The sequence below is a fragment of the Podarcis tiliguerta genome (genome assembly GCF_965153285.1).
Source record: "Podarcis tiliguerta genome assembly, chromosome: 16".
In the NCBI taxonomy this organism is placed as follows: domain Eukaryota; kingdom Metazoa; phylum Chordata; class Lepidosauria; order Squamata; family Lacertidae; genus Podarcis; species Podarcis tiliguerta.
This window is the reverse complement of record NC_139549.1, coordinates 28,684,826-28,710,869: the sequence shown is the minus strand read 5'-3', so window position 1 is coordinate 28,710,869 and position 26,044 is coordinate 28,684,826. Positions and strand designations below refer to the sequence as shown.

At 42.6% G+C, this 26,044-nt stretch overlaps 2 gene segments (V, D, J or C); both read right to left on the bottom strand.

The window, feature by feature from the left end:
• Positions 1-554: 554 nt before the first annotated feature.
• LOC310667139 (Ig lambda chain C region-like) lies at positions 555-16,983 on the bottom strand. The segment is given in 4 exons: positions 16,958-16,983; positions 15,315-15,413; positions 14,861-14,934; positions 555-1,114 (listed from the first exon to the last, which is right to left on the bottom strand).
• Positions 16,984-18,974: 1,991 nt separating this feature from the next.
• Positions 18,975-22,999, bottom strand: LOC310667138 (Ig lambda chain C region-like). The segment is given in 2 exons: positions 22,891-22,999; positions 18,975-19,521 (listed from the first exon to the last, which is right to left on the bottom strand).
• Between the last annotated feature and the right edge of the window lie 3,045 nt (positions 23,000-26,044).

Sequence of the window (26,044 nt, the reverse complement as noted above, 5' to 3'; positions counted from 1 at the left end):
GAAATCAGAGGACAGACTTGGTCCCCTGGAGGAAGAAAGGACTCTTTCTTCCTGATAGAGGCATGAGGTCCACAATGGACTCATTCAGCCTTTAGGGGACATCCTGAATGCAACAAGAGCTCCACTGAGTTGAAGAAAGAACATGTCAGATTGGAAGGGATTTTTGGGAATGTTTGAAATACCCCCCAGAAATGATTCTGGGATGCATCCTGATCCCAAATCCACCTTTTCCATTTCCCAGGAGCTGAATTGGTAGGTGGGACTAAGAGAAAACCCTGCCTGATCTCCAGGAAAGCCACAGCCCACCGGTGTAGAAAATGCCCAACTAGATGGACCAATGGGAAGACTTGGGAGAAGGCGGCTTCCTACATTCCCATGAAATCACACTGCTTTTATCACTGCTGCTACCAGCCGTCGACCTGAGCTGAGTGCATTTTGGCTGAGTAACAGCACACTTCCTTCTGTGTAGCACAGAGTGTAATATGACAGGAAACCATGAACACAACCTGTTTGAAGGAGATGGAATAAATTAGTGGGTAAAGAAATCACACTGGTGAAATGTATGACATTTTATTAATTTGCTAACATTATAAGCCAACATACAAAGGAGATTCCAGGGAGAAGAGGAAGGGAGGAGGTGTGGGGAGGGGAATGACATAGGAAGGAAACCAGACTTGATGGATCAACGTAGCATTAGAGGAAATCAGAGAATAAACTTGGCCCCCTTGAACATGAAAGGACTCTTTCTTCTCGGCTGCTGGAGGCACGAGGGACTCATCAGACCCGTCCAGCCTTTAGGCACAGTCCGATCTCCTCACCACCTTCTCAACGGTCTTCCCTTCATGCGTCACTTTGCAGGTGATTTCCTCTTTCCTCTCCCAGTCGGACTTTTTCATGCTGAGGTAGCTGCTGGCTGCATACTTGTCATTCAGCTTGGTGGGCGTGGTTGTCTCCACCCCAGAGGAGATGGGGGTGCCATCAGCCTGCCAGGTAACTTGGACAACGCCTGGGTAAAAGCCATCCAGGAGACACACCAGGGTGGCTTTGTCTGAGCTCTTCAATTCTTCTGGGGATGGTGGGAAGACATTCACTGTTGGAGGTACTGTTGGCTGACCTGGAAGTCAATGGCAAATCTGGTTAAGCGTCGTGTCTCAGGGGAATATTATATAATAGAGACATATGGGATTGTGTAATTTATTTGATTTCATAAAGGAATTGCAATTGAATCCTATTTCCTTGTTTAAAAAACGAACGCCTCTGGAAGTCATGTCTTCTAGTTTGGGAAGGCTGTCTCCCAGTCCTCAGAGTGTAGGTCCTGGTTGTGCTGTAATCAGAGCAGGGCACTCTGAGTGTGTTTCAGAAGCACCCTGTTCTTCCTTTTGGACTGCTATATGACACTGAGTCTAACTTACCCTCAGCAGCTCAGAAATAAGAATTGACAGACACTCACTGGAACACCCCATTCCCACCTTAAGGATTGCTGGCCAAGCCATTCCCCTTGTTCCTCACCAATCTGCCTGCTGGATTAATTTAATTTGTAGAAGGGTTGCTTAAATACACTCTTCTGCTTAGATATATGCTGAGAACCTGCCTTCATTACATTGATGCCCATTGGGATTAGTGCAGCAGAAAGCAAGGGAGACCAATGTTAGGTGGAGCTGGAACCAGTGACAGGCGAAGCCAACTCATTCTAATTTTGTCCCCATCCTCTTCCCTGCTGAGTACTAGAAAGGCAACAGTGAGACCAAGGAGGAGAAGCTGTCAGCCAGGGCCACCCCTGTAATGGTTGCAAGAAAGAAAGCAGTCATGTGAGCGCTGGCTGAGGGCACATTGAGGTTGATGGGGTAGCACCCTATTGACCCAAATGGACCAGCTTCCACTGCCTAGTCAGTGGGTGATTCAATATATGCTTCCATAGTTGCTTAATGGGTTAATGCGGCAAGCTGAGCACTGCATGGAGTGTAAGTCTATAGAATCATAAAGTTGGAGAGCCATAGAGAATGGGGAATTATGGAAGGGCTCCTGCAGGTTACCTAGTCCAACATCCTGCTTGCTGCAGGAGATCCAGAGCTAGAGTGATCTCACCAGAACTCTGTCCAGCCTACACTTCAAGACCCACCATCTTTATAGGTAATTACATCATCATACACTTTATGATGGTCAACAAATCAGAAACCCTCTACATAACTGGTTGGTGTTGCTAAATTTCTCTCACCAAGTAGAAGCTTATCTTTCTGCAAACTTAGTTGGATCTGCCCTTTGGGGCACCAGAGAACAGGCTGTTGTCCTCTTCTGGGTGATAGCCTTTCAGATATTGTTCTTTATACCCCAGCTCAGCTTTTTCTTGTCCCAGCTAAACAGACACCGTTTCTTCAAGTTTTTCCTCATATTTTTCTCACTTTTACCACCCCCCTGGCCAACTTTGTTGTACTTCTATAAACCAAGACCAATGTACTTAAATGGGCACAAGATACATCCATCCATAAATCTAACTTCTACAGTAGAGGAAGCTGAATCATTGAACACTGAATACTCTCATACTGGGATGTGAAAGCTCTGGTTATTCAGATGTGGTTGGGCTATGACTCCCATAATCTCTAAGCATTTGCAGCTGATAGGAGCTGGAGCTCAACAATGTTTGGAGGGCCACAGCTTTCACATCCAGCTGCTCAATAAGGCATCTCCCAAAGTTATTATGTGGACAAATGCAGGAAACATTGACCAGGAACAGACATCAGAAAACCACACCTATCACTGGTAACTAGGGACAATTGGGGATGATGGGCTGAACTCTTGTGAATTAGTAATCTGTTATCATAATCTCATCGCCACTGATCACATTCTCAGCCCTTCTTAGAAGATCAGATCTTTAAAATAGGATGTCCTAGAGGAATTAGCTTTGGTATCACACAGAATTGTAAGAGAATACTATACGTTATAGCAGGGTTTTCCCAAACAGATATATATATATATATATATATATATCCAAAAAGAAACACCCCCCAAAAACCAAGACACAGAAGAAAACAATGGCATAGCCCTCCTTCCTTATATCAAGGGCACTACAGATAAAATTAGCAAAATCCTCCATAAACACAATATCAAAACAGCCTTTTGCACCAACCAAAAAATAGCCAATATCCTCAGAAACCCCAAGGATAAAATTCAGTTGGAAAACCAAGGGGTCTATGAAATACCCTGCAAAGTCTGCCCAGCCACGTACATTGGACAAACAAACAGACGAATAAATGCACGTATCGCAGAACACAAGAATGCCGTCAAAAAAGAAGAAAAAACTTCCTCTCTTTTCCAACACATGAAAGAAACAGGACACGAAATTAATTTTGCAGATTCCAAATTGCTCTTTAACATGGAACATCACCACAAGAGAATAATCATGGAAGCCATCGAGATAGAGAAACACCCTCACAACATGAACAAGCGTGACGACACATCCCGCTTGCCAGACATCTGGAAATTAGCCCTCCCCACAAAATCTGACACCAGATCCAGAGGCACACAGAACGCCATCACCAATCAACCACACCAGACCCAAACCCAGACCCTCTCCACAGATAAATTACAGACACCATCCAGTAGCCAAACCAGGGTGGCACCTCCGGATGCTGCACCCCCCTGCAATCCCTACACAGATTTGGCTGGCACAGGCCACAAAACCACAGCTCGCCCCTATACACGAAGCCAAGCCAGAGCACAACCAAGTGCAGTACAGCCATCTTCTCAGAAAAACTCTTCACAAAGTTCAAGAGTTCAAGACACGAAGGCTTTAGCAACTAATCCACACCTAATGACCCACCTAAGTGGGATTCAGGAAATCACTCAAGAAATCACTCAAGATATCCCTCAAGTAATTAAGGAACAAAAGAAGAAAAGGCACACTAGCCTGGGAACCTCCTCTCTGCCCAGAACATTGGAGGCTATACACCACACCTCCTCAACAGTATTTATAGGAACTCAAACACTGAGATCCTGCTCTGTTCCAGTAACAAGAAGCCGAAAGCACCAGCCTGAAGATGACGAGTGAGACCTCGTCGAAACGTCGCCTAGACACCCCAACTTTTACACGGGAAGACACCCGAGGACACCAAAACCTGCATTCCTGTACCCGTGAAAATCTACGAAAGCATATATATATATATATATATATATATATATATATATATGTTGACTCGATTCCAGTAAATGCATTGGAATGGTTGGATTCTGCCACTTACTCCTGCCATGGAATCACTAATATATTCTGGAAGAAGACATTCTCCCTAAAAAAACCTGAGTCTATCAAAACAGGGGGAACCTGTTTTGAGTCGTTGGACTCAACTCTCCGTAGTTTTCCCAGCACGGCTAATGGCCAGGGTTATTGTGAGCTGCAGCCCAGAAAAATCTGGAGGAGTCACAGGTTGTCCCGTCCTTGCAATGAACTGATGGACAATTCTAGGTGCAATCTAAGAAGAGTTTCTCTTGGGGAAACCTCTTTGAAAATAATTCAGTGTGGTAACATTGTGGAAGCTCAAAATAGTTAGAGCGAACCTTTCTCAGAAAGGATGCTTGGACCACAATGCCTTCTATACCCAGCCCCTATTTTAGAATATCAGACCTTTAAAATAGCATTGCTCAGAGGAATTAGCTCTGAGATCAAGCACTTAGATCATGCGGATTCAGGTCAACATGTGAAAAAACTAATGCATCTGTGAAATCGGCTTGGATGGTGGCAATCAGGCACCTGTATTCTCTTATAGTTATAATAGGCCCCTGATTTCCATCTTCAAGACTGATTTCATCTAGATGTCTTAGAGGGTGACATGACAATTTGAACAATTGGATGTCATTAAAGTTTATGGCATCCCAGAGTCTAATATTTTGGTTTTGCATACACTTGTATGCACTCAATAAAGTGGTTCTTTTCCTACAATCTCACTAAAGTCACTGCGTAAGGCTAAAATTCACAGTCTACTTCTGCCTGTGCGGTTGCATAGACTTCAACAGTGCTATTGTGATGGATTTTGGATTGCATTTCTCAGAATAACCCCCCCCCCCAAAAGAGTAGAATAAGATCTACCATTTCATTTTGATGAAGTCTCATCCACAAAACTCAGTTCAACTTTGGAAAAACAGTTGCATAGTTTCTATCATTAAAGTAAAATCTAGATGGAAACTCTCAGTGAATATTTAAAAAGAGCTTGTTGCAAGTTTATAAACTATCTATTTTACTCTATTTTTGTTCATTCACAGTCAGGATCCTTAGTAGCAGAATCAGTGAATTCCATCAGATGTAATCCAGTTGTATAGGAGATGCCACAACTCAAACTCAGTTTTCGAACATAATTTCCACCCAGTGGGAAAGACTGACAGAGTTTATAGAGACATTTTCAAGCCTTATTTCATTGGCACCCCACACCACCCGAGAAGTAGGATTAAACCGATCCATCTTTGTTTCTACATGCAGCGAATAGGATTTTTTTTTAACCCACTGCCTGGTTTTTTCACAATTCAACAGTCCCTATGAAAGAATCAGCGTAGATATAATACAGAAAGCCCAAAAGTCAATCAAGAACCAGAGAATGAAAAGAAGGCAAAAAATGATGGAAATATTAGAATATTGCATCGGGTACAGAAAGATTCAGGATAAATTTGGTGACTTACCTGTGACAGTCAAGTGGGTTCCTCCTCCGAAGACCCACCACAGTGACACACGCCTGTACAAAAACCTGCCTCCCTCACAGGTGTGAAATGGTACAGAACCCCAGTTCATCTGGGAGGAGTAGGCAGACATGGGACCCCCCCAAAAAAATCTTGCTTGGCTATGACTTCCATCATCATTGGCCATTGACTATTCTGAGTTGTATTGGCAGGAGGTGGGAGTCCAGTCATGTCCAGAGGGCCAAAATGTTTCCCCATTCTTGCCACAGGACATGACAGTGGGCGATAAACCATGGTATGCATTTTCTAAAAGAATATTGTACTATTTCCAAAGAAGTTGTAGGCAATGGTGCATTTCTTTTTTGAAAATAACGAAACAAACCTATCTCTGGGGTGACAATGATAAGGTCCTGTTATCAAACCATGACAGTTATTTTTAAAATACGTGATTCTTTGTAAATCTTCCTGGTTGTAGGTCTTCCATTGCGCAGACGGTCTGTTCTTGGATGCAGGGAGTATGTTAGATGAAGTCCTTTATCCAACTAATTTTCCAGTGCTAGGGATGAATGGGTCAGTTTATTTCCTGTCCATGTCCATTCATAGATCCATATTCATTCATAAATCCATTTCCATTCGTAAGTTTCTTTGGTCCCCTTCCCACATTAATCTACAATTGCTATTGATATTTAATTTGCCACAAACATGGTTAATTTTAAACGTATTTTTTCCAATATACATATTTCTCTCAAATCATGCATTTCTGAAAACAGATTTTATGCCAGGATGCAGATCCTTGATTTTTTAAAGCTAAGAACTGTATTGCAAATTTTGGAGAAACACAAAATCCACAGATGACTAATTTGCACCTTGGTCCATGGGGCCAATGATCCTATCAGTTTGCATCAGAATTCCCAAAGAATGAATTAGTCAGGCAAGCCTACCTTTCTGGGAAACACATAACACTCCTAGCAGTAACACATCCAGTTAATGAAGAAATTGTTTCTTTGAAGAGATCACACAGACAGTGAAGCTTTATCTGTGCTGCAAAAGTTTCTTATAAATTAACTCAAGGCATTGAACCATTTCTTTGACTATACATACGAACTTGCCTGTAATGAGCAGCTAGTATGATTTCTTAACCCTTTGAGAAACCATTTAAAATACCTTAAAAATAACGTTGTCAGTCTCTCCAGGGAACAGCCCTGGATTTACAGAAGCCACCCCGGTTTCTGCTTTGATCCCAGAATGTCTCCCTTTTCCTTTTGTTGTTGTTGTTTAGTCATCTTAATTGTGTTTGGCTCTCCATGATCCCATGAACCAGGGCATGACTCGGAAACTCTCACTTTCTTCTCAAAGCTACTCCTTTTTTATGTCCATGGAGTTTCCTTGGCAAAATGCTGGAGTGGATTGCCAGTTCCTTCTCCAGGTGGATCACATTTAGTCTAAATTCTCGGCTATGACCTGTCCGTCTTGGGTGGCCCTGCACAGCCTAGCTCATAGCTTCTCTGAGTTATTCAAGTTCCTTTGCCATGACAAGGCAGTGATCCATAAAGAGGCCCCTTTTCCATAGGACATCCCTATTTTCATCAGAGAAATGTTGGAGGGAATTGAGTTACCAACCACTGATCCATCTTTATAGCAGCCTTGTATGGGGAAGTTTTATGTTTTTTTTTTTTAAAAAGTTTAATGTTTTATTATGCTTTTATATATGTTGGAAGCTGCCCTGAGTAGCTGGGGCAACCCAGTCAGATGGGAAGGATATTAATAGGAAAATTACTCTTGTGGAATAGGATGTCCCTGTTTTGATTGGAGAAATGCTGGAACCTATGCTTTGTTATTTGCCTCTGCTGTGGTGGTTCTGGCTTCCATTCCCTGCCTTACACAGGCCTGGGATGTTTCTGTGGAGGTGTATTTTGATCACAGTTGCACTGGTTCTGTAGTCTCCTGTGGATGTCAACAGTAGGCTGATATTTTAAGCCAACGCTCAGAAATTAAAGTTGGAGACCCTCTCTTATTTTGATGTATCAAAATGAAGCGGATGGGTATCTCTTTTGGAGTGGAAAGGTTTTGTCATGGAGCAGTGTAGATGTGAGGAAAACAGGGGAAGGAGAAGACTGATGAGGGAGGAAATATTTATCTTCTCATTTACATGTAGAACTGCCCACTGTTAGCAACTAATGTAGAGTTCCTCAGGGTTGCCTTCTTGTGGTCCCTGAAGGCCACCCAACTACCAGTTGTGGGAAACAGGATAACAGATGAGGTGGACATTTACATCAGAAGCACTAGAGATGTGAAGACCTGGAAAAAAATATGGAAAAAATTGTCCCCCTACCAATTTTTGTGGTTCTCCTTTCATTTTGGGACAACAAATAGGAGGAAAGAACAACTTGGAAATATTTCTGGGGAAATGAGTTTCCTCAGTTTTTCCACTCTTCATATCTCTGTTCAGGAGTTACCTTTCATTCAAAAAATGGTTAAAGAGGAAGTACCAAAGTGGTGTCCGGGAATTATTATTATTATTATTATTATTATTATTATTATTATTATTATTATCATCATTAACCAGGATTTATGGTAGCACAGTAAGCAGTTCACTTTTTTCAGTATGTCATTGTAATAATAATAACAATAATAATAATAGCAATAATAATAATAATTTATTTATACACCGCCCATCTGGCTGGGTTTTCCACTCTGGGCGGCTCCCAACAGAATATTATTATTAATAATAAAAGCGATGAAACATCAGACATTAAAAACTTCCCTAAACAGGGCTGCCTTCAGATGTCTTCTAAAAGTCAGATAGTTGTTTATTTCCTTGACATCTGATGGGAGGGCGTTCCACAGGGCAGGTGCCACTACTGAGAAGGCCCTCTGCCTGGTTCCCTGTAACCTCACTTCTTGTAGGCAGGGAACCACCAGAAGGCAATTGGAGCTGGACCTCAGTGTCTGGGCTGAATGATGGGGGTGGAGACGCTCCTTCAGGTATACTGTTCTGATACCGATCATTCCACATGCTCTTCAGAAGCGGTTAGACATAATGCAGTTTTAAAAAGGATTTATCCTATTCTTCAGGGAAACCTATGACTTTCATTCACTGGAGGCTATCGGCTCTTCATATTGCCTCCCCAAAGCAATCAGAGCAATGAAACTGATTGGGTGGAAAGTAGAGCTAGAGCCAAGTGGAGGTAGAGCCATCTGTTGAATGGTTGTACAGAAGGCAGGCAGGCTGGGTCTTCCTGAGGACACTGAGGTTGGTGGACCAGGGTTGGTGAACCAGAGCTCCATTTGTACCTATGGACCCAAATGGACCACTCTCCATATTGTGGCTTGAAGAAGATGGCAGGCCAGTGGCAATGTTTGGGAATGTTTGAAAGACCACCTGAAATGAATTGTGGAGTGGAAGGACAACCAGAAAAAGTGAGAGCGGCAGTCAACTTCCACTGGGCAAAGGAAGCTAATTCATTTTTTAAAAAAGCACTTAAAAGGGTCAATTGATCACATTAATAATACTAAAAAGGTTCATGAGCCATTATGTAGCTCTGCTCCACGAGCACTAGAACCTGTTTAGATAAAGCACTGCCCATTGGAAAGGATCACAGGTCACATATAGACAGTGCTTTTTTTTCTAAAAAAAATGGGGTACTCTCATTTTGGCTCAAGAAAATCACCATTTTGTAGTTCAATTTGAGAAAAATAGACCCAGTAAATGGACAAAAGGCCACCATTGGGAGAAGCAGTGGAACAGACGATTCACCGTGCCAGAGAAGAAACTAATTTTTTTCTTCTCCTATTAGATTCACAAAATGTTTAGGGGTATACCTGCCCCTGCATCCCCCCAGAAAAAAGCACCTCATATAGAGAACTCTGCCTGATCTGTAGGAAAGCCACATCCCAGCAGTGTAGAAAATGCCCACCTAGATGGACCACTGGGCTGACTTGGGAGAAGGCCAATTCCCATGTTTCCATGAAATCACACTGCTTTTACCACTGCTGCTATCAGCCACAGACCTGAGCTGAGTGCATTTTGGCTGAGTAACAGCACACTTCCTTCTGTAATATGACAGGAAACCATGCATACAACCTGTTTGAAGGCGATGGAATAAATGAGTGGGTAAAGAAATCACACTGGTGAAATGTATGACATTTTATTAATTTGCAAACATTATAAGCCAACAGACAAAGGAGATTCCAGGGAGAAGAGAGAGGGGGTGTGGGGAATGGTACGACATAGGAAGGAAACCAGACTTGATGGATCAACATAGCATAAGAGGAAATCAGAGAATATGAATATGAAAGGACTCTTTCTTCTTGGTTGCTGGAGGCACGAGGAACTCAACAGACCCATCCAGCCTTTAGGCACAGTCCAATCTCCTCACCACCTTCTCAATGGCCTTCCCTTCATGCGTCACTTTGCAGGTGACTGCCTCATAGCTCTCCCAGTCGGACTTTCTCATGCTGAGGTAGCTGCTGGCCGCGTACTTGTCATTCAGCTTGGTGGGTGTGGTTGTCTCCACCCCAGAGGAGATGGTGGCGCCATCAGCCTGCCAGGTAACTAGGACAACACCTGGGTAAAAGCCATCCATGAGACACACCACAGTGGCTTTGTCTGAGCTCTTCAATTCTTCTGGGGATGGTGGGAAGACGTTCACTGTTGGAGGTACTGTTGGCTGACCTGGAAGTCAAGGGGAAATCTGGTTAAGTGTCGTGTCTCAGCGGATTATTAAATATTTGACACATGTAATAAGTTATTTGATTTCATAGAGGAAGCACTATCTGACCCTGTTTCCCAATGTAGTGTGCTGAAATGTTTTGGAAGGACCTGTGACTATTTGGAAACTATACCTTGAGCTGAAAGTGTCCTACAAGATGTCTTACAGCTCTTTATGATTCTAGGAAAAAGGCCCAGGAGAACCAGGTCGTATTCCTTTATAGCAACCAAAAATGTCACGCAACAAACACACGATTCAGCCCATGCAAAATATATTATGATCTATGAAGCAACACAGGCATTCTTGGCATGTTTGAACTGTGGTGATCTGTGAGAGGAAGAGTTTAGACTGCATCAGTCTAGTTAGGAATATCTACATCTAGAACACCATAGGCACTAGAGAGCTGCTGTCAAATTTTACACATCATTTGGGAAGACAGGCCAGTGTACTGGAAGAAGCAAAGTTGTACTGATCATGTTGTGCTGATGCCTGATTATCGTCTTCCAAAGCAACTACAGTGGTACCTCTACTGACGTTGACCTCCGGTTACATATCCTTTGGGGTATGTACGTGGCAAACCCAGAAGTATTTTTCCGGGTTTTTCACCATGCGCACATGCGCAGAAGCACTAAACAGTGCCACGCACATGCGCAGTAGCTGCACCTCCAATTGTGAATTCCTTGGGATCTGACTGTTTGCAATTGGAGGTACCATTGTACTCTATTCTGAACTTAAAAATGGGAAGAGCAATGCTGGTGGTCAACAAAAGAGATTTAAAGACTCTCAAGGCAAATCTAAAAAAATGTAGTACAGTGGTACCTCGGGTTAAGTACTTAATTCGTTCCGGAGGTCCGTTCTTAACCTGAAACTGTTCTTAACCTGAAGCACCACTTTAGCTAATGGAGCCTCCTGCTGCCGCTGCACCGCTGCTGCACGATTTCTGTTCTTATCCTGAAGCAAAGTTCTTAACCCGAGGTACTATTTCTGGGTTAGCAGAGTCTGTAACCTGAAGTGTATGTAACCTAAAGCGTATGTAACCCGAGGTACCACTGTGTAATAACCGACAACTGGGAAGCACTGGCCTGCGAGAGCTCCATTTGGAGAACAGCCTTTACGAAAGGTGTTGTGAACTTTGAAGATGCTCGAACTCAGAACGAAAGGGAGAAACATGCTAAGAGGAAGGCACACTCAGGAAACCCTCACCATGACCAACACCCACCCGGAAACCCATGTCTCCACTGTGGAAGGACTTGTGGATCCAGAATCGGCCTCCACAGTCACTTACAGACTCACTTTTAAAACTGTGTTTATGGAAGACAATCTTACTCGGCCGAAGAAAGAAGAAAGCTGTTCAGATCTCCCTATCCCATAACTGTGCAAGTGCTGCCAGTCAGCATAACACAGGGATGTGGAATCTGTGTCTCTCTAATCGGTGACAGCCCCATTAAGCATGGCCAGGGCTGATGTGTTTTCTGGTGTCACAGCAGAAGGTAGAGGGTTACTATGTTACCCCATCCCTGACATGGTCAGGAGTGGACAAGGTCAATGCACAATTTGGACTGGTCACTTGTTCTTAAGCACAGTGGTACATCAGGTTACATACGCTTCAGGTTACATACGCTTCAGGTTACACACTCCGCTAACCCAGAAATATTACCTCGGGTTAAGTACTTTGCTTCAGAGAACATTGAGAACAGAAATTGTGTTCTGGCGGCGCAGCAGCAGCAGGAGGCCTGATTAGCTAAACTGGTGCTTCAGGTTAAGAACAGTTTCAGGTTAAGTACGGACCTCCGGAACGAATTAAGTACTTAACCTGAGGTACCACTGTACAAAGGATTGTTCAAAATTACGAGTTCTTCTGGGGAAATGAGCCACATGTTTATACTGGCTGCCATAGCAAAGGAGAGATCATTAAAGCAGCCTGCTTGCTCTCAGAGGGGGTGAACTTTCATTGCACATAAATATTTTAAAGTCAATAAGATGAGCCCTTCTGGATCAGGCGAGAATCCCATCGGCTTGGGACACTGTGCTCATAGCGGTCAACCTGATGTCTATTGCAAGCTTGCGAAAAGATTTTGAGAGGAACAGCCCTCTCTGTGCTTTTGATCCCTGGCAACGGGTATTGCAAAATGGCCTCTAAGAGCATCAGAAAATAAGAGGTCTGCTGGATCAGGGTTGCAATGGCCCATCTAGTCCTCCATTCTGCTCTCACAGTGATCAGCTGGGTGTCTATGGGAAGCTCACAAGCATGAACAGAGTGCAGCAGCACTCTGCCCATTTGGGAGTCCAAGCAGCAGCCATTTTTGTTCGCTGGCACAGCCATATAGAGGGGAAACACAGCATTTCACTTCTGTAAACAAGCCTTAACTCTGAATCTGGAGGAAAAAAATCATCGAGGTGAAATCCCTTCCAGTTATTAATTTTTTTTAACATAGAAACGGGGAGCTGTTTTTTTCTGGTTCCCCCTTCCCCTCGCTGCCAACTGCCTCACACTGTTCAGAAGGTCCCACAACCATCTGGAATGAATTTTAAGCCAGTGGAGACCTCAGTTGCGTGGGGTAAATCAGAGAAAACTCTGTCCCCTTCTCATATGTTAGTGGATGGCTTCACTGAAAGCAGAATAGGAGCATGGGTTTTTATCCATTTAATAATAATAATAATAATAATAATAATAATAATAATAATATGATTTCAACCACTGTCAGAGAAAAAGAACAAGCACCTCTGTATAAGGCATCCTATTGGCAGGTGTTGTAGTCAGGTAACAGGGATACATTAATGGGTCAATTTTAGTTTCTTATTTTTCTGGGCTTAAGTTCCATTTCCCATGTTTTCAAATCAGTTCACGTTCACCATCTTTCTCCCCAACATACACACAACTCCAAGCAGATTTACCCCTCTTTGTATAGACCCATTTGCACAACCCATTTAAAATAGCATCAAAGCACTCTAAATAGTCATGGCTTCACCCAAAGAACTCTGGGAACTGTAGTTTGGAAAGGTTGCGGAGAGATTTTAGGATCCCTCTATTCCCCTCACAGAGCTACAATTCCCAGAATTCCCACGGGAGACAAATTGATTGTTAAACCCCTCTAGGTCTGAAGGTGTCACAGCGGTCTGAAGACCTCCCTGGGCTTTCTCCCTTTTAATGCATGGCTTATAATGATCAGTATCATTTCTATACCTATTTGTAAATCTGCGTATAATTATATTTACATTAGGATTAATGGAATATTCTTATTGCCAGTGCCAGCTGGGTAGCATGCAACTCAGTTTTAATCTAAAAAGACCCACTGAAATGAATGAATGTACGTCTTTTATGCCTGCAATTGCAATTGGTTTACTCCAAACAAGACTAGTATTAGATACAACCTAATGTCTTTGGCTTTGCTCCTTCCTTTTATATTTGCAAATAAAAAAATGAACAAAGGAAGAAAAGTACCCACGTATTTTCCCCCCAGTGAGAGCAACATTAAGTTTAGGGTGTGAGAATTGAGACTAAAGATATAGGGAAATTGGTTAATTCTCTCTACTGCTGTGCCTCTATTTCAGTTAAAAAATGGAGTTTGTTGCATTTGATTCCATCGTGCCCCTTAAATCTCAAGTGATTTTTCTAGATATATCAGTTTAGATCTCTCTACACCTTCTTGCATAACCCTCACTCCAACTTTCTCCGAAAAACCCATTCAGTTTTTCTGAAATATGTAGACTGTGGTTTACATTTTACGTGGCTACATTTAACTATCAATAACATGTTGAACATCTTCAGATTTTTATTTTAAAAAGTCGTTTGGGAGCCTGCGCCTGTGGATTACTGAGTTTCACAAAACAAAAAACTGTTATTTTGAACAGAATCTGTTCTATGATTCTAGATAGGAAGACCCACAATAGAAAAAGTGAAGAGAGCCACATTAGTTCCTAAGAAAGTTCAGAAATCTACAGTGGGACTATACATTTATAAACCCAGCCCAAATGTCACAAGGCAGTCTGCAAGTTTATGAGTTCTCCAGAATGGACTGGAAAGCTGAGATTCTCTACACTATTTTATTTGGTTGGTCTCTTGCACTAATATGGATTTTGGAGCACCATTAGAAACTGATTCAACCTTCCTCATAAATCATATTGGGTACCTAGAAGGAACACTACAACTCAAATTTACTTCTCTACCGTCTTTTGCATCTAACAGTAAGATTATGTCAAGGTTAGCCGGGAAGGGGAATTTGAAAGAAATATTTTCGAAGATTGTTACAATGACCCACCAATAATTTCCCAGTGTTATTGAGGAGAGAAGAGGCATGTAAAACGGATTTGCGACATCCTGCTCTGGCTAGGATTGTAAATACAGTTTCTATTAAAGGCTCATTGTAGACTAAACAACAGAAACCCTAAAGTCAGTTTTACAGTCAGAGAAGGAAAAGAGGGCAAAATGATGGAAAAGTTAGAATATAGTCACAGGTATGGAAAGGGTTGTGATAAATTCATTGACTTACCTGTGACAGTCAGGTGGGTCCCTCCTCCGAAGACGTACCACAATGACACACAGCTGTACAAAAACCTGCTGTTCCTTCACATGCGTAATAGGACAACTTCTGTTTTACTTACAGTGACATTACAGCTCAGTTTTACTTCTTTACCACATAATGCATCCAATGGTTCAGCCACCAAGGATATTTTGATATATTTTCCCCCAAATACTGTCACAAGGACCTAGACTAAGGAAAAGAAATCCCCGTCCACCCCTAACTTTCCAGTGTTACTGGGGAGAGAAGAAGCCTGCAAAATGGGTTTGCACAATTCTTCTCTGCCTAGGATTTCAAATACCATTTATAGTAAATTCTCATTGGATAGTAAATGACAGTCGGAGAAGGAAAAGAGGGCAAAAGTGATGGAAAAGTTAAAACATAGCCACAGGTGTGGAAAGGACTGATAAATTTGGTGACTTACCAAGGACAGTCAAGTGAGTCCCTCCTCCGAAGACGAACCACAGTGAGACACAGCTTGACAAAAACCTGCTGTTCCTTCACAATGGGACAACTATCCCATCTGGGAATAGAATGGGCAATAGGAGAACTGCTATTGCCCTTACGGTATACATAGGTAAAGGTAAAGAGACCCCTGACCATTAGGTCCAGTCGTGACCAACTCTGGGGTTGCGGCGCTCATCTCGCTTTACTGGCCGAGGGAGCCGGCGTATAGCTTCCGGGTCATGTGGCCAGCATGACTAAGCTGCTACTGGCGAACCAGAGCAGCGCACAGAAACACCATTAACCTTCCCGCCGGAGTGGTACCTATCTATCTACTTGCACTTTGATGTGCTTTCAAACTGGTAGGTTGGCAGGAGCAGGGACCAAGCAACGGGAGCTCACCCCGTTGCAGGGATTCGAACCGCCGACCTTCTGATCGGCAAGTCCTAGACTCTTTGGTTTAACTCACAGCCCCACAGTGACATATTTCCCCCCAATTGTGAAGAAGTTTATTTTTAATAGATTTATAAGCTGCTTTCCCCAAAAATCCAATATTTCATGAAGTGGTATACAAACACCAGTCCAAACAAGGAGTTCAAATACAGTTTTAAAGAATGCTTAGAGTCAATGGAACACACAATGAAATATTGTACAGAGCAGTAAGTTTGGGAAGAAAAATGTCAGACTTACCTGGCTCATCTCTGGGCAAGGCGGATACAGTCTGTGCTGAGTACCTGGAAGAATCTCTGGACTTCCAAGTAGTTCTGTTCCTAGTTATTCATTTCTAAATCTAAGGAGTATTAGAGATGAATTTCTCTGGTCCGTGGGAAAGCACTGTGGTGCCCTTCAGTTCCTGTGGACTACAACTCCTATCATCCCTAAGCATTGACCATCCTAACTGTGGATGATGGGCATTGTAGTCCAAAACATCTGGAAGCCACCATGTTGTCTACCTCTGCTTTAGTCATCCTAACTAGATCTCTATAGGAGAACCAAACTATTGATACCACTGCCTTATTTTGTGCAGCAGATGTTGGCTCTGTTTCTTACAAGAGGCCTCACAAAGTGAATTAATCTGTAAGCAGTGAAGCCTTGTCTGTGCCACACTCGTTTCTTATAAATTAAACTCAATGCACTGGAGCTTAAATATGAACTTCCCTAATAAGCTACAGGTATGTTTCAGAGAAAACAGTTATCACTGTTTTTTTAGAAATGAGCTTGTTATTGAGTTTGAGAGGTGCCAATGAATTTCATTTATTCAGGGTGAGATGCTTCCACATAATCCGGCATTTAGGATTTGGGGGTAGAAGAAAACTCTTGGTTGCTTCTATGACTTCTGACCTCTCTCATTTGCACACTGTCCAACTCCTTGTGTGGAATAACGCAGGCCTGGGAAGTTTCCCTGCAAATGTATTTCGATCAGAATTTGCACTGCACCATGGATTTTGTGGTCAGCACCATGGATTTCATAGATAGAAGGCGCAGGAGCAGACTTTTGCAAAGCCGATAATCATAAACTGATGGCTTTTATTATTCTGATTTATGTGTCTCATTTGAGTGGCAATTAGTTCCAAGGTAGAGAGTTGCCCTGATGAACCATCCATGAGGTTCAGCCATGGTCACCTTGTCAGCGAGGTAGATTGCACCATGTCTGCTTACATATGTTCAGGTCTAAATAACAGCGGGTACACATGATATGATGCCTGTGGCACATTGGGCTCCTTTGGAAGGAAGGACGGCATAGGCAGACCATAATAAACAAATGATGCTGTAGAAGGCCTCTTTGAAACATTGTAGATGTGCATTTTATCATAATTGAACTGTTGTGTGTGTTCGTAGTAGCCCATCATAGGCGGAAACTGGGGGAGATGGAGTGGGGACTACTGCTCATTGTTATGAGGGTGAATCTGTGAGCATGAGGAAGGCAATTAGCTTAGGAGATGTAGGCATGGAATGGAAGACAACGTTGGTCAACAGAACTCTGGCTTAAGTAGGGTCCAGTTGGATGCTGAGGAGAGATGAGATGCAGCAGCTGGAGAACTTTGAGAGTGAAGGGGAGAAAGCTGACCCCCCATGGACGGGTTGGAAATCAAAAAAGTGGGAGCTGGCTAAGGAGAGACCTGTTTGCTGAGCTGGTGTAAATCCTCACCATTTGATACTCCCTGACATTTGATACCCATCATAGGTTCACTCCCTGTTGCCCTGGGTTCCTGAGCACCCACAAAATTCCCCATGAAGGGGCCGGGCACCCACAAATTTCTGTGCCAGGGCCATGAACACTTCATTGCACCTATGGTGCCAGACACCCACAGTCGCGGAGTCAAGTTGGCACTCCTGGTACCCATTGTGTACATGTGGCTCAGAAGCAGCCATAAACATCTTCCCAGGACATGGCTATCTCCCTCTCTCCCCCTTTCCCCCTGTCAAGTTGCTGTCAGCAGCTCCTGGCTCCTTGTCCAGGAAAGTATAGAAACAAGGAAAGGTTTCTTACTGTCCTTTTTTATTTCAGTATTACAGAGAGAAGCTATAGAACCCATCTTCTTGGATAATGGTGTTCTCCTGAGTGAATTTCCATCCCCATCTCTCCCACTTCCTCATTTGTCATCACTTCCGTGGGTGCTGCTACATGCCCTCTGTCTTTGCGCTCTTTGATCTCCTACTTTTAAGGCTCACAGGTTCTGGGAGATGGAGGGTCTGGGATGCTTTCTAAAGACACCATGTCAGCCAGCTGCCATTCTGGTCCTGTCTCCTCCTCTCCCATTATTTCCCAACTCTGCCTCTGAGCTGTGACCTCCCTCAAATGCCTGTTCTAGATCTATACAGTGGTACCTCGGGTTACATACGCTTCAGGTTACAGGCGCTTCAGGTTACAGACTCCGCTAACCCAGAAATAGTACCTCGGGTTAAGAACTTTGCTTCAGGACGAGAACAGAAATCGTGCCCCGGTGGCACGCCAGCAGCAGGAGGCCCCATTAGCTAAAGCGGTGCTTCAGGTTAAGAACAGTTTCAGGTTAAAAACAGACCTCCGGAACGAATTAAGTACTTAACCCAAGGTTACTTCATGTCTGCTAATTTAGTTTGTATATTGGTAAGGTATTGGTTAACAGCTTCCCAGTGATTATGAAATTATTTTATTTCATTTTATCTTATACTCAGGAGAAACCCATGATTTTAATTAACTAGAGCCTAGTATCTCTTCATTATACATCCTGAATGCATTGAGTGATCCACTGCGTGGAAGGAAGAACATGTCGGATTGTAAGTGATGTTTGGGAATGTTTGAAATACCCACCAGAAATGAATCTGGGATGCATGCTGAACCGAAATTGACCTTTTCCATTTCTCAGGACCTAAATTGGTAGGTAGGACTAAGAGAGAACCCTGCCTGATCTCCAGGAAAGCCACACCCCACCAGTGTAGAAAATGCCCACCTAGATGGATAACTGGGCTGACTTGGGAGAAGGCTACTTCCTACATTCCCTGAAATCGCACTGCTTTTATCACTGCTGCTATCAGCCACAGACCTGAGCTGAGTGCATTTTGGCTGAGTAACAGCACACTTCCTTCTGTGATAGGACAGGAAACCATGAATACAACCTGTTTGAAGGAGATGGAATAAATGAGTGGGTCAAGAAAAAACACTGGTGAAATGTATGACATTTTATTCATTTGCAAACATTATAAGCCAACATACAAAGGGGATTCCAGGGAGAAGAGAGAGGGGGTGTGGGGAATGGTACAACATAAGGGAGGAAACCAGACGATGGATCAACATAGCATTAGAGGAAATCAGAGAATATGAATATGAAAGGACTCTTTCTTCTTGGTTGCTGGAGGCACGAGGAACTCAACAGACCCATCCAGCCTTTAGGCACAGTCCAATCTCCTCACCACCTTCTCAACGGTCTTCCCTTCATGCGTCACTTTGCAGGTGACTGCCTCATAGCTCTCCCAGTCGGACTTTTTCATGCTGAGGTAGCTGCTGGCCGCGTACTTGTCATTCAGCTTGGTGGGCGTGGTTGTCTCCACCCCAGAGGAGATGGTGGCGCCATCAGCCTGCCAGGTAACTTGGACAATGCCTGGGTAAAAGCCATCCATGAGACACACCGCGGTGGCTTTGTCTGAGCTCTTCAATTCTTCTGGGGATGGTGGGAAGACATTCACTGTTGGAGGTACTGTTGGCTGACCTGGAAGTCAATGGCAAATCTGGTTAAGCGTCGTGTCTCAGGGGAATATTATATAATAGAGACATATGGGATTGCGTAATTTATTTGATTTCATAAAGGAATTGCAATCGGATCCTATTTCCTTGTTTAAAAAACAAATGCCTCTGGAAGTCATGTCTTCTAGTTTGGGAAGGCTGTCTCCCAGTCCTCAGAGTGTAGGTCCTGGTTGTGCTGTAATCAGAGCAGGACACTCTGAGTGTGTTTCAGAAGCACCCTATTCTTCCATTTTGACTGATACATGACACTGAGTCTAACTTACCCTCAGCAGCTCAGAAATCAGAATTGGCAGACACTCATTGGAACACCCCATTCCCACCTTAAGGATTGCTGACCAAGCCATTCCTCTTGTTCCTCACCATTGCACATTGCTGGACAATCTGCCTGCTGGATTAATTTAATTTGTAGAAGGGTTGCTTAAATATACTCTTCTGCTTAGATATATGCTGAGAACCTGCCTTCATTACAGTGATGCGCTTTGGGATTGGTACAGCAGAAAGCAAGGGAGACCAAAGTTAGGTGGAGTTGGAACCAGTGGCAGGGAAAGCCAGCTCATTCTAATTTGGTCCCCATCCTCTTCCCTGCTGAGTACTAGAAGGGCAACACTGAGACTAAGGAGGAAAAGCTGACAGCCAGGGCCACCCCCGTAGTGGTTGCTAGAAAGAAAGCAGTCATGTGAGCGCTGGTTGAGGGCACATTGAGGTTGATGGGGTAGCACCCTATTGACCCAAATGGACCAGCTTCCACTGACTAGTCAGTGGGTGATTCAATATATGCTTCCATAGTTGCTTAATGGGTTAATGCGGCAAGCTGAGCACTGCATGGAGTATAAGTCTATAGAATCATAGAGTTGGAGAGCCATAGAGAATGGGGAATTATGGAAGGGCTCCTGCAGGTTACCTAGTCCAACATCCTGCTTGCTGCAGGAGATCCAGAGCTAGAGTGATCTCAGCAGAACTCTGTCCAGCCTACACTTGAAGAAAGACCCACAACCTTTCTGGATAATTACCATACATCATCGTCCCCTTTATGATGATCAACAAATCAGAAACCCTCTACGCAACTGAATGGTGTTGCTGAACTTCTCTCACTGTCTAGAAGCTTATCCTCCTTCAAACTTTATTGGATCCGCCCTTTGGGGCAGCACAGAACAGGCTGTAGTCCTCTTCTGGGCGATAGACCTTCAGATATCATTCTTTATCCCCCAGCTCAGCTTTTTCTTGTGCCAGCTAAACGGACACAGTTTCTTCAAGTTTTTCCTCATAATTTCCTCACCTTTACCACCCTCCTTGCTTACTTTGTTGTACTTCTATAAACCAAGACCAATGTACTTGTATGGGCACAAGATGCATCCACCCAGAAATCTAACTTCTACAGTGGAGGAAGCTGAATCATTGAACACTGAATACTCTCATACTGGGATGTGAAAGCTTTGGTTATTCAGATGTGGTTGGGCTATGACTCCCATAATCTCTAAGCATTTGCAGCTGATAGGAGCTGGAGCTCAACAATGTTTGGAGGGCCACGGGTTTCACATCCAGCTGCTCAATAAGGCATCTCCCAAAGTTATTATGTGGACAAATGCAGGAAACATTGACCAGGAACAGACATCAGAAAACCATACCTATCACTGGTAACTAGGGACAATTGGGGATGATGGGCTGAGTTCTTGTGAATTAGTAATCTGTTATCATAATCTCATCGCCACTGATCACATTCTCAGCCCTTCTTAGAAGATCAGATCTTTAAAATAGGATGTCCTAGAGGAATTAGCTTTGGTATCACACAGAATTGTAAGAGAATACTATACGTTATAGCAGGGTTTTCCCAAACAGACATATATATATATATATATATATATATATATATATATATATATATATGTTGACTCGATTCCAGTAAATGCATTGGAATGGTTGGATTCTGCCACTTACTCCTGCCATGGAATCACTAATATATTCTGGAAGAAGACATTCTCCCTAAAAAACCCCTGAGCCTATCAAAACAGGGAGAACCTGTTTTGAGTTGTTGGACTCAACTCTCCGTAGTTTTCCCAGCACGGTAATGGCCAGGGTTATTGTGAGCTGCAGCCCAGAAAAATCTGGAGGAGTCACAGGTTGTCCCATCCTTGCAATGCACTGATGGACAATTCTGGGTGCAATCTAAGAAGAGTTTCTCTTGGAGAAACCTCTTTGAAAAAATTTCAATGTGGTGACATTGTGGAAGCTCAAAAATAGTTCCAGCGAACCTTTCTCAGAAAGGATGCTTGGACCCCAATGCCTTCTATACCCAGCCTACTTTAGAATATAATAGCATGCCCCAGAGGAATTAGCTTTGAGATCAAACACTTAGATCATGCGGATTCAAGTCAACATGTGAAAAAACTAATACATCTGTGAAATCGGCTTGGATGGTGGCAATCAGGCACCTGTATTCTCTTATAGTAATAATAGGCTCCTGATTTCCATCTTCAAGACTGATTTCATCTAGATGTCTTAGAGGGTGACATGACAATTTGAACAATCGGGTGTCTTTAAAATTTATGGCATCCCAGAGTCTAATATTTTGGTTTTGCATACACTTGTATGCACTCAATAAAGTGGTTCTTTTCCTACAATCTCACTAAAGTCACTGCGTAAGGCTAAAATTCACAGTCTGCTTCTGCCTTTGCGGTTGCATAGACTTCAAAAGTGCTATTGTTATGGATTTTGGATTGCATTTCTCAGAATAACCCCCCCCCAAAAAAGTAGTATAAGATCTACCATTTCATTTTGATGAAGTGTCATCCACAAAACTCAGTTCAACTTTGGAAAAACAATTGCATAGTTTCTATCATTGAAGTAAAATCTAGATGGAAACTCTCAGTGAATATTTAAAAAGAGCTTGTTGCAAGTTTATAAACTATCTATTTTACTCTATTTTTCTTCATTCACAGTCAGGATTCTTAGTAGCAGAATCAGTGAATACCATCAGATGTAATCCAGCTGTATAGGAGATGCCACAACTCAAACTCAGTTTTCAAATATAATTTCCACCCAGTGGGAAAGACTGACAGAGTTTATAGAGACATTTCATTGACGCACCCCACCACCTGAGAAGTAGGATTAAACCGATCCATCTTTGTTTCTACATGCAGCGAATAGGATTTTTTTTAACCCACTGCCTGGTTTTTTTAACAATTCAGCAGTCCCTATGAAAGAATCAGCGTAGATATAATACGAAAAGCCCAAAAGTCAATCAAGAACCAGAGAATGAAAAGAAGGCAAAAAATGATGGAAATATTAGAATATTGCATCGGGTACAGAAAGATTCAGGATAAATTTGGTGACTTACCTGTGACAGTCAAGTGGGTTCCTCCTCCGAAGACCCACCACAGTGACACACGGCTGTACAAAAACCTGCCTCCCTCACAGGTGTGAAATGGTACAGAACCCCAGTCCATCTGGGAGGAGTAGGCAGACCTGGGACCCCCCCCCCAAAAAAAATCTTGCTTGGCTATGACTTCCATCATCATTGACCATTGACCATGCTGACTTGTATTGGAAGAAGCTGGGAGTCCAGTCATGTCCAGAGGGCCAAAATGTTTCCCCATTCTTGCCACAGGACCTGACAGTGGGCAGTAAACCATGGTATGCATTTTCTAAAAGAATATTGTACTGTTTCCAAAGAAGTTGTAGGCAATGGTGCATTTCTTTTTTGAAAAAAACAAACCTATCTCTGGGGTAACAATGATAAGGTCCTGTTATCAAACCATGACAGTTGTTTTTAAAATATGTGATTCTTTGTAAATCTTCCTGGTTGTAGGTCTTCCATTGCGCAGACAGTGTGTTCTTGGGTGCAGGGAGTATGTTAGATGAAGTCATTTATCCAACCAATTTTCCAGTGCTAGGGATGAATGGGTCAGTTTATTTCCTGTCCATGTTCATTCATAGATCCATATTCATTCATAAATCCATTTCCATTCATAAGTTTCTTTGGTCCCCTTCCCACATTAATCTACAATTGCTATTGTTATTTAATTTGCCACAAACATGGTTAATTTTAAACGTTTTTTTTCCAATATACATATTTCTCTCAAATCATGCATTTCTGAAAACAGATTTTATGCTAAGATGCAGATCCTTGATTTTTTAAAGCTAAGAACTGTATTGCAAATTTTGGAGAAACACAAAATCCAAAGATGACTAATTTCCACCTTAGTCCATGAGGCCAATGATCCTATCAGTTTGCATCAGAATTCCCAAAGAATGAATTAGTCAGGCAAGCCTACCTTTCTGGGAAACACATAACACTCATAGCAGTAACACATCCAGTTAATGAAGAAATTGTTTCTTTGAAGAGATCACACAGACAGTGAAGCTTTATCTGTGCTGCAAAAGTTTCTTATAAATTAACTCAAGGCATTGAACCATTTCTTTGACTATACATACGAACTTGCCTGCAATGAGCAGCTAGTATGATTTCTTAACCCTTTGAGAAACCATTTAAAATACCTTAAAAATAACCTTGTCAGTTTCCCCAGGGAACCCTGCATTTACAGAAGCCACCCTGGTTTCTGCTTTGATCCCAGAATGTCTCCCTTTTCCTTTTGTTGTTGTTGTTTAGTCATCTTAATTGTGTTTGACTCTCCATGATCCCATGAACCAGGGCATGACTTGGAAACTCTCACTTTCTTCTCAAAGCTACTCCTTTTTTATGTCCATGGAGTTTCCTTGGCAAAATACTGGAGTGGATTGCCAGTTCCTTCTCCAGGTGGATCACATTTAGTCTAAATTTCCGGCTAAGACCCGTCCGTCTTGGGTGGCCTTGCACAGCATAACTCATAGGTACTCTGAGTTATTCAAGCCCCTTTGCCATGACAAGGCAGTGATCCATAAAGAGACCCCTTTTCTTTAGGACATCCCTATTTTCATCAGAGAAATGTTGGAGGGAATTGAAGTATCCAACAACTGATCCATCTTATGGCAGCCTTGTATAGGGAAGGTTTTGTTTTTTTAAAAAAACATGTTTAATGTTTTATTAGGCTTTTATGTATGTTGGAAGCTGTCCTGAGTAGCTGGGGCAACCCAGTCAGATGGGAAATTAGTAGTAAAATCACTCTTGTGGAATAGGATGTCCCTGTTTTGATTAGAGAAACGCTGGAACCTATGCTTTGTTATTTGCCTCTGCTGTGGTGGTTCTGGCTTCCATTCCCTGCCTTACACAGGCCTGGGATGTTTCTGTGGAGGTGTATTTTGATCACAGTTGCACTGCATCATGGGTTCTGTAGTCTCCTGTGGATGTCAACAGTAGGCTGATATTTTAAGCCGACGCTCAGTAATTAAAGTTGGAGACCCTCTCTTATTTTGATGTATCAAAATGAAGCGGATGGGTATCTCTTTTGGGGTGGAAGGGTTTTGTCGTGGAGCAGTGTGGATGTGAGAAAAACAGGGGAGGGAGAAGACTGATGAGGGAAGAAATATTTGTCTTCTCATTTACACGTAGAAGTGCCCACTGCTAGCAACTAATGTAGAGTTCCTCAGGGTTGCCTTCTCATGGGCTTCCTGGAAGCAGACCTGGCTGTCCCTGAAGGCCACCCGACTAACAGTTGTGGGAAACAGGATAACAGATGAGAAGGACATTTACATCAGAAGCACTAGAGATGTGAAGACCTGGAAAAAAATATGGAAAAAATTGTCCCCCTACCAATTTTTGTGGTTTTCCTTTCAATTTTGGGGCAATAAATAGGGGGAAAGAACAACTTGGAAATATTTCTTGGGAAATGAGTTTCCTCAGTTTTTCCACTTTTCTTCTTGTAGGTTTTCATATATCTGTTCAGGAGTTACCTTTCATTCTAAAAATGTGGAAAGAGGAAGTACCAAAGTGGTGTCCGGCAATTATTATTATTATTATTATTATTATTATTATTATTATTATTATTATTATTATTATTATTATTAACCATGCTAGCACAGTAAGCAGGTCACTTTTTCAGTATGTCATTGCAATAATAATAATAATAATAATAATAATAATAATAATAATAATAATAATAATCTATTTATACACCGTCCATCTGGCTGGGTTTTCCACTCTGGGTGGCTCCCAACAGAATAGTAATAATAATAATACTAATAAGTGATAAAACATCAGACATTAAAAACTTCCCTAAACAGGGCTGCCTTCAGATGTCTTCTAAAAATCAGATAGTTGTTTATTTCCTTGACATCTGATGGGAGGGCGTTCCACAGGGCAGGTGCCACTACTGAGAAGGCCCTCTGCCTGGTTCCCTGTAATCTCACTTCTTGCAGGCAGGGAACCACCAGAAGGCATTTGGAGCTGGACCTCAGTGTCTGGGCTGAATGATGGGGGTGGAGACGCTCCTTCAGGTATACTGTTCTGATACCGATCATTCCACATGCTCTTCAGAAGCGGTTAGACATAATGCAGTTTTAAAAAGAATTTATCCTATTCTTCAGGGAAACCTATGACTTTCATTCACTGGAGG